Source organism: Arachis ipaensis, chromosome B02 (assembly GCF_000816755.2).
Source record: "Arachis ipaensis cultivar K30076 chromosome B02, Araip1.1, whole genome shotgun sequence".
NCBI classification, from domain to species: domain Eukaryota; kingdom Viridiplantae; phylum Streptophyta; class Magnoliopsida; order Fabales; family Fabaceae; genus Arachis; species Arachis ipaensis.
This window is the reverse complement of record NC_029786.2, coordinates 97,795,852-97,810,073: the sequence shown is the minus strand read 5'-3', so window position 1 is coordinate 97,810,073 and position 14,222 is coordinate 97,795,852. Positions and strand designations below refer to the sequence as shown.

The 14,222-nt window shown below is 35.9% G+C and overlaps 1 protein-coding gene across 8 annotated transcripts in view; it reads left to right on the top strand.

Annotated features, from left to right (window-relative positions):
* Positions 12,650 to 14,222, top strand: part of LOC107625887 — a 4,725-nt gene continuing 3,152 nt past the window's right edge. For 5 of the 8 annotated variants that reach the window (XR_002357950.1, XR_002357949.1, XR_001617424.2 and 2 more), the window contains exons 1-4: positions 12,651 to 13,033; positions 13,334 to 13,414; positions 13,888 to 13,930; positions 14,029 to 14,070. The gene's annotated coding sequence lies outside the window, so the exon portion shown is untranslated. Of the gene's footprint in view, positions 13,034 to 13,333; positions 13,415 to 13,887; positions 13,931 to 14,028; positions 14,071 to 14,222 lie in introns of all 8 variants that reach the window. The other 3 variants (XR_002357948.1, XR_001617423.2, XR_002357947.1) reach the window with 2 other exon arrangements.

Genomic DNA, 14,222 nt, shown 5'->3' with positions numbered 1-14,222 from the left:
ATTAGAATTTAGAGTTCTTAAAATATTTATATATATAAAAGAATATTTTAATTATTTTTTATAATAGAAATATTGTAATTATTTTTTATAAAAAAATATTAATTTAGACCAGTTCAAGGTATAGTTTACCGATTTTTTGGCCAAATCAATTTATCTAATCTAATTTTAATAAAAATAATATAGTTTAATCAATTATATATATTAATTTTTAATTACTTAAAAATATTTTTAAAAAAAGACGTTTTAAGCATCTTTATCTAAGTGGCTTTCAATTTAATTTTGTCTCATAACGAAACAAACAAAAATAGAATAGAGAAGAAAGAAGTACATAGTCATGTATCCTCATTCAATCACTTTGTACAATATAATATAGCCTATATCCAGTCTCCACTACAATAATAGTAGCTAAAATTTTCATTATCTTTTCAAAGATTACATTCACCAATTCCCAATGATTCTTCATAATCCTATAAGGGATAAACTAAACTTCTAACCAAATTTGATTTGGCTAGGTTTACTTTCTAAACTCTCAACACTAAGTGCCCACCCAACTTAACAAAGAAAACTTCTTAGATTCAAGAAAAAAAACATAAAATGATTACAAAAGATATTAATATAATTTTTTATTTTTTTCTAAGCTAACTCTTTTTTTTGTATTTTCTTCCAATAGCTTTTTCTAAATACTCACATTTATGCCTTTTTCCATTGAATGAAATAAAAAAATAAATAAATTAAAGAATCAAAATATTCAACAAATTAAAGAACCACGAAGGAGAAGAAATAATACAGCTTGAAAGCTATAAGAATATAACCTGATTTTAGCGGAATGCTCCTTCTAGTGTAAGTATATTGCTTCCAAAATTTCAGACTTGAATGGTGAAGGTGTTAAGAATTTCATATTTGTGGATTCTCTCTCCTTACCATAATCTTTGGCTGATTACTCCCTATTGTATGAGGTAATGCTTCCAAAATTTGAGCTTGTAAAAAAGGTCCACACCTTAAACATTGAACAACCTAAATTCTTTTTCTTTTCCCAAAAAATTAAAGCAGAAAATCAAGGTCGAATATCAGAGTAGAATGATGTAGAATCACCGAGGAGATGGGCAACAGTAGTAACAATGTCAAGGTCATGAGACCTTCAATTGTTTGTCAATTCAACACCTTTAATCTTATGTTTTGACCCCAAATTTCATTTCTAATCCTTGAATGTAAATAAAAAAAAAAAGTAATTTCCATTATCTTTTTCTTATCTGAATGGTACTTTCTCTGTAAATTTCGATTAAATTAGTAGATAATTAGTCAATAAATTAGCTTTTAATAAGGAAGATTAGAAACGCGAATATTATATCAAATTAGGGTAGAGCTCATCGAAACGAGAATTTTGACACTAATTTCGAAAAAATCGGTCAAGATTGGACCGAACGGGCCGAATCGGTTAAACCAAGTCCAAACCGGGACCGTGGGTCCAACCAGCCCAGCAACTAAATGAATTAAAACCTCTCTTCTTCCTCAATCAGCAGAATCACGCTGAAGCATAATAAGGAGAAGAGAAGCCATGCGAACCCCTACGGTTAAACTCAAAGTCCAGTAACTTCTCCGTCTGAGCTCCAATTGTCGCACCGTTTGCGGCCACGCATTCATCGCGTCAAGCTTTACGTTTCTACCGGAACAATTTCATAGGTAACCCTCTATTTTATCTCAGCCTCTTCTTCACCCATTTTTGAAAAATTAGTGGAGATATTGAATTTTTTTGTTCTTTGATGTTTTAGGATCCAATTAGCTTGAGAAAAATGTTCATTCTTGCTTATGTGAAGCTTGGGTAAGGTGAGGATACGATAATTTTATTTTAATTTAATTGAATTTGAGCTTTGAGTATTAAATTGGATATATATGTGTTATAAATGTGTATTAGGTTGAAAATAAATAATTGGAGCTCGAAATTGTGAATACTGGAACTTGGAGAAAGCGAATTAATTGAGGTTTTGAGGGCTGTGTTCTTTAGGAAAATTGTCTTGGAATAATATTTGGGAATTGGCTAAGGTATGGTTTAGGTTTCTTGCATTTAATATATAATGTTCTGTAAAAACTTAGGCTAGATGACCATAGGATAAGTTGGAATGCAGGTGTATATTTAATGTTTAGTAATGGGTTAATGAATATGCTTGGTTTGGTTTGGTGATTTGTTTGTAAGATGATATTGGTTGCTAGTTGGATCTTTGAAAGGATATGTGATTGAATTGTTGATTATATGGCTATATTTTAGTTTGGTTGAATGATGATTGATGAAAAGATATGGAGCTTGTTGAGGATTATTGTTGGTAATTTGGATTGGTGGTAATAGGTTTGAAAATAATTGGAATGGAAATTTTGAATGAAAAATGAGGTATTTTGTGTTAAAAGCCTAGGATTTGTGAACTTTGATTTTTAGTTAAATTTTGGTTGTTGGATTTGAATATTGTATCAGTATAATTGTTGATCTGAGGTAGATTTATTGTGGTGATTGTTATGATGATGAGAAAGGGTATGTTGAATTGGAAAGAATGCAGGTTTGGACCCGAAAAGGGTGGCAAAGTCCGAGTTTTAGAGGAGATGCTGCCGAAATTTTATAAAAATTAGAGATTTTGTTTAGATGATTATTTAAAAAGATTTAGATTCGAAGGTTATATGGTTTGATTTTGAGTTATTAAGAAAATGAGCATGTTTTAAGTTTGATTCATTTACAAAAGAATGAATTATGTTTTGAATTGAAACTATTGATGGACGGAATGGGAGGTGTAATCTGTCTATTTGTCTGTGAAAATGCATGATGGAGTTGGAGGTATGGAGGAATGGCAGTATGGGACTTAGATTTAAGGTTAAGTTAAGTTATGTTTAAATATTCTTAGAAAACCACCTTTTATGGCTTCTGTTTAATACTTTAAGCTCTATAATCTAAGTGTCGGTGTTTTAGGATTGCCTCTGGCATTCCCAGGACCTTATATATTATGTGTGTGGAACCTTTACCATACTGAGAACCTCCGATTCTCATTCCATACTATGTTGTTGTTTTTCAGATGCAGGTCGAGAGGCATCTCGTTAGGCGTCTGGACTCTTGAAGCGGAGTGGTTACTGTGTTATTTTGTTATGCTATGATGTATATATATGTACTTAGCTTTCTCTCCATATAACTTATTCTTTTTTATCCTCCTAGATGTGTATGGAGAGGCAGGATTTTGTTTATGTACATTTGGGTTTTGGGTATGTATATATATGTATATATGTGTGTATATTCTCTGGCCAGTCTTGACTTCGCAGGCTGAGTCAGGAGCTCGTTATTTTGTATCTTTGAATCTCTGTTTCTGTTTTGGGTTACTTTACACTTGACAGTGATAGCTTTCTTAGCACGCAAGTTAACTCGTTTCTCGAGCGTTGTGCTTTTATTTCGCAATTTCTATTTTCTCTATTCTTCAAGGCTCCTAGCATATTATAATTCTTCTGCTATTATATATATACATTTTATTTTAGAGGTCGTAATACCACACCACCTCTGTTTTACGACTTAAGCGTAAACCTCTATGTGGTAGGGTGTTACATTATGGTATCAGAGCAGTTCGTTCCTATAGAGCCTAAAAGACGGACTGATTGTACTTTTGTGCATTCTTTGTATATGTGTGTATGTGCTATTAGGATGTCTGATTGATATATATGGCATAAACGTTTGTGAGAAAGCATTTGGAACTTAAAGCATTAGACCTGCGATATTAAGACTGATCAACTTAATATCACTTGTTTAATGTGTATGAGAACTAGATGTCGACTCGTGGACGCAGTCGCGGGTGAGATAAAGGTAGAATAGGCACCGTTACTCTTTGCCCGGTAGGGAATGGTCCAGTAGACTTTATGGCTTCTCTGGAAAATATGGCTGTGGCTATGCAGGCAACAACTGAGGCACTGGATAATCAGATAAATCAGGGTAATCACGGGAACAATAATGATGAGGACGGTCCTATGACACTTGCTACATTTCTGAAAGTACACCCTTCGACTTTTAGGGGAACCTCAAATCCCACTGACGCAGATAATTGGATTCAAGTTATGGAACGAGTGTTGCAGGCCCAACAGGTTCCTAAGGAGCAATGGGTTGGATTTGGAACTTATCAACTGCAAGGTGAGGCTCAGTATTGGTGACAGGGGACATGATGTATCCTGCAGGCAGGTGACGCTGTGATAGTCGGAAGATTGGTTATTTAAGAACCATGTTTTGCTTGATTGTTTTGAGAAGTCAGTACAGTTTATGCCGGAAGGGTCAGAAGCGCCGGTTGTGGTGAATAGTTACTATTTGTACTCTATGATAGTAAACTGTTCTGGAACTGAATGTCAGGGTATTATGTTATTAACTGCGGGAGTAGCAGGTGATGATCAGAGTTTAGAGCAGATTATGATTGTATGTGAATTTTCAGATGTGTTTCCGAATGATATTAATGAATTTCCACCTAACCGGGAAGTTGAATTTGCAATTGAGTTGGTGCCTGGAACCGGTCTGATTTCAATTATTCCTTACAGGATGTCACCTTTAGAAATGGCTGAATGGAAAGCTCAGTTAGAGGATCTGTTGGGTAAGTATTTTATCCGACCAAGTATTTCTCCGTAGGGAACGTCAGTATTACTGGTAAAGAAGAAGGATGGGAGTATGCGCTTGTATGTTGATTATCGGCAATTGAATAAGAACACTGTGAAGAACAAATATCCGTTACCTAGAATCGACGACCTAATGGATCAGTTACAAGGTGCCGGTGTGTTTTCTAAGACTGATCTACGATCCGGGTATCATCAGATAAGGGTTAGAGACGAGGATATTCTGAAGACTGCTTTCAGGACACATTATGGTCATTATGAGTATACAATGATGTCTTTCGGATTAACTAATACCCCGGCAGTATTCATGGATTATATGAACAGGATTTTCCGGCTGTATTTGGACAAGTTTGTTATTGTCTTCATTGATGACATTCTTGTTTACTCTAAGACTGAAGAGGAACATGCTGATCACTTACGAACTGTATTACAAATTCTGAGAAATAGGAAGTTATACGCTAAGTTATCTAAATACGAGTTTTGGAAGAGTGAGGTAAAGTTTCTCGGTCACGTGGTAAGTAAGCAGGGAATAGCTGTTGATCCTGCTAAGGTAGAAGCAATGATGAAATGGGAGTGATTAACTTCAGTAATAGAGATTAGAAGTTTCCTAAGTTTGGCGGGATAGTATCGGAGATTCATTAAGGGACTTTCATAGCTCGCCTTACCTTTAACTAAGTTGACTAGGAAGGATACACTTTTTATTTGGACCCAGAGTGTGAAGAGAGTTTTTGAGCAATAAAGTACAGATTGACTACTGCACCCGTGTTCGTATTGTCTGAACCAAGTGAGTCGTTTAAAGTATACTGTGATGCATCACTGAAGGGCTTGGGGTGCGTTCGGATGCAGGACCAGAATGTTGTAGCATATGCCTCACGGCAATTAAGGCTATGAGATGAACTATTCGACACATGATTTAAAACTTGCTGCTGTTGTGTTTGCTTTAAAGATCTGGAGGCACTACCTCTATGGCGTTAAGTTTCATGTTTTCTCAGACCATAAGAGTTTGAAGTATCTTTTTGAGCAGAAAGAGTTGAATATGCGTCAGAGGAGATGGATGGAGCTTCTGAAAGATTATGATTTTGAATTGAATTATCATCTACGAAAAGCGAACGTTGTGGCGGAGGCTTTGAGTCGGAAGTCTTTATATGTAGTTTGGATGACGCTACAGGAAGAAGAATTACTAAGGGAATTTCAAGGTTTGAATTTGGGAATTAGAGAAGAATATGGAATTTTGTGTTTGAGTCAGTTGCAGAATTCAAGTGATTTTAAATCACAACTTTTGAAGGCTCATCGAGACAGTGAAGCATTACGTAAGGTATTACCAGCAGTTGAACAAGGAAAATAGTGGAGAGTGTCAGAAGGACAGAATGATTTGTGGAGGTTCAAGAACCGGATTGTTGTACCAGATATTGGAGACCTGTGACAGAGTATCTTGAAGGAAGTTCATAAGAGCGGATTTTCAATTCATCCAGGGAGCACTAAAGTGTATCAGGGTCTGAAAGTGATGTTCTGGTGGCCAGGTATGAAGAATAATGTGGCATTGCACGTATCTAAATGTTTAACATGTCAGAAGATTAAGATTGAGCATCAGAGACCATCAGGGACCCTTCAGCTTTTAGAGATTCCACAATAGAAATGGGAGAGTATCGCAATGGATTTTGTCATAGGTTTGTCTAGAACCCAGTCTGGTTGTGACACTATTTGGGTGGTTGTGGACCGATTGACAAAACCAGCTCACTTCCTTCCCATTCGAATAAGTTGCACAATGGAAGAATTGGCTCGAATGTAGATCAAAGAGATTGTCAGGTTACATGGCGTGCCTTCTACCATTATATCTGACAGGGATCCTCGTTTTACATCAAGGTTCTGGGGAGCTTTTCAGCGTGCATTTGGGACTCAGTTAAGTTTGAGTACTACGTGTCACCCTTAGACAGATGGTCAGTTAGAGAGAACTATTCAGACCTTGGAGGATATGCTAAGGGATTGTATTTTGGACCAGCCGGCGAGTTGGGACCGGTATATGCCATTAGTGAAATTTGCTTATAATAATAGCTACCATGCGAGCATCGGAATGGCTCCATATGAAGCTTTGTATAGTAGAAAATGTCAATCTCCGCTATGTTGGTATGAAACTGGAGAAAGAAGTTTGTTAGGGCCTGAGACGATAGCCGAAACCACTGAACAGATAAAGAAGATTCGTAGTCAAATGCTTATAGCCTAAAGCCGCCAAAAGAGCTATACTGATCAGAGGCGAAAGCCTTGGGAGTTCGAAGAAGGAGAACATGTATTTCTGAAAGTTACACCAACCACTGGAGTGGGAAGAGCTATTAGGACTTAGAAACTAAATCCCCGTTATATAGGACCATTTGAGATCCTGAAGAGAATTGGGCCGGTAGCCTATAGAATTGCCTTACCATTATGTCTTTCGAATTTGCACGACGTGTTTTATGTGTCACAGCTTCGAAGATATACTCCTAACGCAAGTCATGTTCTGGAACCGGAACCGATTCAAGTAAGAAAAGATCTAACACTTCCAGTAATTCCGGTAAGGATTGAAGACACCAGCATTAAACGATTACGTAGGAGAGGAATATTATTGGTAAGAGTAATGTGGAGTCGAGCTGGTATTAAGGAACACACTTGAAAACTCGAATCAGATATGCGAAAGGACTACCCATATCTCTTTTCAGATAGTTGAATTTGAATTTTGAGGGCAAAATTCTTTATTTGGTGGGTAGGATGTAAACCCCAGTTAAATTAGTAGATAATTAGTCAATAAATTAGATTTTAATAAGGAAGATTAGAAACACAAATATTATATCAAATTAGAGTAGAGCTCATCGAAACGAGAATTTTGACACTAATTTCGAAGAAATTGGTCCAAGATTGGACCGAACGGACCGAATCGATTGAACCGGATCTAAACCGGGCCCGTGGGCCCAACCAGCCCAGCAACTAAATGAATTAAAACCTCTCTTCTTCCTCAATCAGCATAATCACGCTGAAGCATAATAAGGAGAAGAGAAGCCATGCGAACCCTTACGGTAAAACTCAAAGTCCCGTAACTTCTCCGTCCGAGCTCCAATCGCCGCACCGTTTGCGGCCACGCGTTCACCGCGTCAAGCTTTACGTTTCTACCGGAATAATTTCATAGGTAACCTTCTATTTTATCTCAGCCTCTTCTTCCCCAATTTTTGGAAAATTAGTGGAGATATTGAATTTCTTTGTTCTTTGATGTTTTAGGATCCAATTAGCTTGAGAAAAATATTCACTCTTGCTTATGTGAAGCTTGGATAAGGTGAGAATACGATAATTTTATTTTAATTTAATTGAATTTGAGTTTTGAGTATTAAATTGGATATATATGTGTTATGAATGTGTATTAGGTTGAAAATAAATAATTGGAGCTCAAAATTGTGAATACTGGAACTTCGAGGAAGCGAATTAATTGAGGTTTTGAGGGCTGTATTCTTTAGGAAAATTGTCTTGGAATAATATTTGGGAATCGGCTAAGGTATGGTTTAGGTTTCTTGCATTTAATATATAATGTTCTGTGAAAACTTAGGCTAGATGACCATAGGATAAGTTGGAATGTAGGTGTATATTTAATTTTTAGTAATGGGTTGATGAATATGCTTGGTTTGGTTTGGTGATTTGTTTGTAAGATGATATTGGTTGCTAGTTGGATCTTTGAAAGGATATGTGATTGAATTGTTGATTATATGGCTATATTTTGGTTTGGTTGAATGATGATTGATGAAAAGATATGGAGCTTGTTGAGGATTATTGTTGGCAATTTGGATTGGTGGTAATAGGTTTGAAAATAATTGGAATGGAAATTTTGAATGAAAAATGAGATATTTTGTGTTAAAAGCCTAGGATTTGTGAACTTTGATTTTTAGTTAAATTTTAGTTGTTGGATTTGAATATTGTATCAGTATAATTGTTGATCTGAGGTAGATTTATTGTGGTGATTGTTATGATGATGAGGAAGGGTATGTTGAATTGGAAAGAATGCAGGTTTGGACCCGAAAAGGGTGGCAAAGTCCGAGTTTTAGAGGAGATGCTGCCGAAATTTTATAAAAATTAGAGATTTTGTTTAGATGATTATTTAAAAAGATTTAGATTCAAAGGTTATATGGTTTGATTTTGAGTTATTAAGAAAATGAGCATGTTTAAGTTTGATTCATTTAGAAAAGAATGAATTATGTTTTGAATTGAAACTATTGATGGACGGAATGGGAGGTGTGATAATGAAAGATAAGGATTGAATATGATTGATGTATGATAATGAATGAGATGCGATTGAGAATGATGTGGATGTCGATGAATTATAATTGAATTATTTATATGGCTTGAATAATTTAATGATCTGAGATACGAGATTCCCTGGATTAAGTGTCGTGGCTTGCCACCACGTGTACCAGGTTGAAAACTCGATACTCTGTTGACCCTACGACGTAAGTGTGACCGGGCACTATATAAATTCCCGGGAATGTTACCCCTATTGAGTAATGTTGATTATTTGAGATAAAGCTATGCATAGACTCTTGGGGATGCACGTCGGGGGACAGTCTAAGGACAATTCAGACTTGTCGGGTTGGCTGGATAACCGACAGATGAGCCTCATCAGCCATAGGACAGGCATGCATCATCTGCATATTACTTGAATTACTTGCTTGTGCTTTAATTGGGTGTGCCTATATGTACTTGCCATGTTAAATGTGTATTTGTTACCTGCAGTATTTGTAACCTTCTTGTACTTGCCTTTATCTGTCTATTTGTCTGTGAAAATGCATGATGGAGTTGGAGGTATGGAGGAATGGTAGTATGGGACTTAGATTTAAGGTTAAGTTAAGTTAGGTTTAAATATTCTTAGAAAACCACCTTTTATGGCTTCTGTTTAATACTTTAAGCTCTATAATCTGAGTGTCGGCGTTTTAGGATTGCTTTGGCATTCCCAGGACCTTATATATTATGTGTGTGGCACCTTTACCATACTGAAAACCTCCGGTTCTCATTCCATACTATGTTGTTGTTTTTCAGATGCAGGTCGAGAGGCATCTCGTTAGGCGTCTGGACTCTTGAAGCGGAGTGGTTACTGTGTTATTTTGTTATGCTATGATGTATATATATGTACTTAGCTTTCTCTTCACATAACTTATTCTTTTTTATCCTCCTAGAGGTGTAAAGAGAGGCAGGATTTTGTTTATGTACATTTGGGTTTTGGGTATGTATATATGTATATATGTGTGTATATTCTCCGGCCAGTCTTGACTTCTGATGAGCGGATCATTTATACTTTTTTTGGCATTGTTTTTACATAGTTTTCAGTATGATTTAGCTAGTTTTTAGTATATTTTTATTAGTTTTTAAATAAAAATTATATTTCTGGACTTTACTATGAGTTTGTGTATTTTTCTGTAATTTCAGGTATTTTCTGGCTAAAATTGAGGGACCTGAGCAAAAATCTGATTTAGAGGCTGAAAAAGGACTGCAGATGCTGTTGGATTCTAATCTCCCTGCACTCAAAGTGGATTTTCTGGAGTTACAGAAGTCCAAATGGCGCGCTCTCATTTGCGTTAGAAAGTAGACATCCAGGGCTTTCCAGCAATATATAATAGTCCATAGTTTGTCCGAGTTTAGATGACGCAAACTGGCGTTCAACGCCAGTTCTCTGCCCTATTCTGGCGTTAAATGCCAGAAACAGGTTACAACCTGGCGTTTAACTCCAGAAACAGCCTAGGCACGTGTAAAGCTCAAGTCTCAGCCCCAGCACACACCAAGTGGGCCCCGGAAGTGGATTTCTGCATTATCTATCATAGTTTACTCATTTTTTGTAAACCTAGGTTACTAGTTTAGTATTTAAACAACTTTTAGAGATCTATTCTGTACCTCATGATATTTTAGATCTGAACTTTGTACTCTTTGACGGCATGAGTCTCTAAACTCCATTGTTGGGGGTGAGGAGCTCTGCTGTGTCTCAATGGATTAATGCAATTATTTCAGTTTTCTATTCAAACATGCTTGTTTCTATCTAAGATATTCATTCGCACTTCAATATAAAGAAGGTGATGATCCGTGACACTCATCACCATTCTCAACCTATGAACGCGTGCCTGACAACCACCTCCGTTCTACCTTTGATTGAATGAGTATCTCTTGGATTCCTTAATCAGAATCTTCGTGGTATAAGCTAGAATCCATTGGCAGCATTCTTGAGAATCCGGAAAGTCTAAACCTTGTCTGTGGTATTCCGAGTAGGATTCAAGGATTGAATGACTGTGACGAGCTTCAAACTTGCGAGTGTTGGGCGTAGTGACAGACGCAAAAGGATCAATGGATCCTATTCCGACATGTTCGAGAACCGACAGATGATTAGCTGTGCGGTGACAGCGCACCTGGACCATTTTCACTGAGAGGACGGATGGTAGCCATTGACAACGGTGATCCACCAACACACAGCTTGCCATAGGAGGAACCTTGCGTGCGTGAAGAAGAAGACATGGGGAAAGCAGAGATTCAGAAGATAAATCATCTCCAAAACTCCAACATATTCTCCATTACTGCATAATAAGTATTATTTAATCCATGCTCTCTTGTTCATTTGCAAGTCAACTGATAATTATAATTGATATCCTAACTAAGGGTTACAAGATAACCATAGCTTGCTTCAAGCCAACAATCTCTGTGGGATCGACCCTTACTCACGTAAGGTATTACTTGGACGACCCAGTGCACTTGCTGGTTAGTGTTACGAATTGTGAAAAGTGTGATTTACAATTTCGTGCACCAACTTCGCAGGCTGAGCCAGGAGCTCGTTATTTTGTATCTTTGAATCTCTGTTTCTGTTTTGGGTTACTTTACACTTGACAGCAGTAGCTTTCTTAGCACGTAAGTTAACTCGTTTCTTGAGCGTTGCGCTTTTATTTCGCGATTTCTATTTTCTCTATTCTTCAAGACTCCTAGCATATTATAATTCTTCTACTATTATATATATACATTTTATTTTAGAGGTCATAATACCACACCACCTCTATTTTATGACTTAAGCGTAAAGTTCTGTGTGGTAGGGTGTCACATCCTCTTTAAAGTAGCATTATATATGCACAAAAATGATAAATCAATTTTTTTTCTGAACATTCTTGACTTAAGAATTTAATTTTTGCTCTATTAGTTTGATTTAGCCTCCATTATTTCACTTTTTTTTGGATGCTTGTTTAGTGAATTGTTTTAGACTTTTAAGTTCCCTAAAAAAAGTGAACCATTCTTCCTTAATTTGTTTTACTATTTTTGGATAAAATTTCAATAACAGTTCCAAAAATTTGTCATCAAGTTTGAACTAAGTTACTGGACTTGTTAGTATTTGGACTCATACACAAGTTTGGGCTTGCAACAAAAATATTAAAAATATTTGATAACAAAAAAATTTTAGTCAAAGTCATCAATTAAAATTTATTTTATTTAGTATTTATTAATTACTATAACAATTGATAAATACTAAATAAAATAAGTTTTAACTATTTTTTTTATTTCTCTAATATTATTAATTAAAATATATATATATCAAACAAATTTTTAGACTTTTAAATTCAAGTAAAAATATATTTGTCATCATCAACAAATTATTATTTTCTAAACTTAACATATATATTATATTGAAATGCGAAATAGTTTGATATATGTAACACCAAAACCACTAAAAATAATAGTTTTACTACTAGAAAACTAGTTATTACAGACGGATATTTTTGACGAATTTTATCTCACTAAAATACAGACAGAATTTCAGAAGAATTTTTTTGTCGAAAAACATAAAAAATAGATTAGCATACATTACAAACGGAAAAGAGAATCCGTCTATAATTCCGTAAAAAAAATTAATTTTTTTTTCCATGAAATAGTTACAGACAAATTTTCCGTCTATAATTAAATAGACAAAACGCACATTTTATTAAATTATTACAGACGAATTTTCGTCTGTCTGTAATTTAAATTAAATCCGTCAAAAATATTAAAAACCCTAATTTTATCCCCTCCCATTCACACTCCATTCACACTCTATTCGAACTCTTTGCCCACATCCTTCAAACTCTTTCCTCTGCAGCCCGCCGCCCACAGCCACCGTAGTCTCTGCCGCCACTGCAGCCACGCAGCCCCGCATCAGCCCTCGCAGCTCCCCGCAACCCCCACAGCCTCGCAGCCCCGCAGCGGCGCAGCCACCGCAGCTCCTACACAGACACAGCCTCCACCGCCACCGTAGAAGATCTGTCGCCGTTGTAGGAAGCTGTGTTGCCGTGATTGGAAGCTTCCTCGCCGTCGTTTGGAAGCTCGTTGGCCGTCTCCTCTGTTCGAGCGCTCTCCTTCTCTCTCTGTGTCGCCGTTGTGTTTCTGCCACTGCCCTTCTTCCTCGCAGCCGGTGAGTAAATGCTCTTTTTCTCCGGTATTGTGAACAGCTCCTTTTTCTCCAGTGTTGGATTTGGAGTATATGTATGCTTATTACTGAGTGAATCACATTGAAAGTGTAATGCACAGTTAGTGCTTGACAAAATGCCTAGCTGGGTTTTGCTGTTCATTTTGATCATGCTTAGGTGTGTTTATGTGTGCTTATATGGTTTCATGGTTTATGTGTCTTTCAAAGCAATTATTAATTGGGAGTCGTAAAAAATTCCTCTGATTCTTCCAATGATTCTGTTGAAAATATAAAATCATTTTTCAGGTATCTGCTTTGAATGAGGCAAGACCAGGAAGTGTTAAGTCAGTTTTTAAAGCTTGGGAGGAGCGTCTGAATTCTTCTGGGGTAATACATTCAACAATCCACTTTAGCTCCTTTTTTTATTTTCACATTGAATGAAATGAACATCTCGCTTCCAAGAAAAGTGCTTTGCTCTCTTGTGCAATCTGAGTGGTGTTATTAGGTCAGAGTGGTGGTAATAAATATATCACTAACTGAGTAACTGAAACTCTAAAAGAATGATGATGGTTCTAACAGAATTCCTAGGATCATATATATATAGCTTCTAATGGTGGATCCACTTTTGAGATTAATGCTCAGGTTATTACTTATTAATTCATTATTAATCTCATCGGCATCATATATATATAGCTTCTTCACTATATATATAGCTTCTTCGAAAATATTAGCAAAATTCGTTCCAAGAAGGTATTTATATACATAAATCTTTCTACTATTATTTTAGAAACTAAGAGTATATATATATACACATTATTGCTTTCAAATTAATTAATTACTTCATGTTTGTTCTACATCAGAACGAGCTGCTGTTTGCAGAGATAAGATTACATGCAGAAGAGGGTAAATGTTTGTTTTTAACATTGATTATTATTTCTTTAGATTATATGGCTTTCAAATGTTGGTGACAACTAAATGTACTAAACTACTTTAATTTACAGGAGGTAGACTTGCATAACAACAACCAGTTTCTTAGAGCTAAGGTATGCATGTGCATATTTCACATAACATATGTAATACCATGGCTAAAAAATATTTTTTGTTCTTTAACTTTCTTAAAAGTTTTTAAAATATTCTTAAATTTTATTTTATTTTAATTTTGTCTTAAATTTTTTTAATTTACATAAAATATATT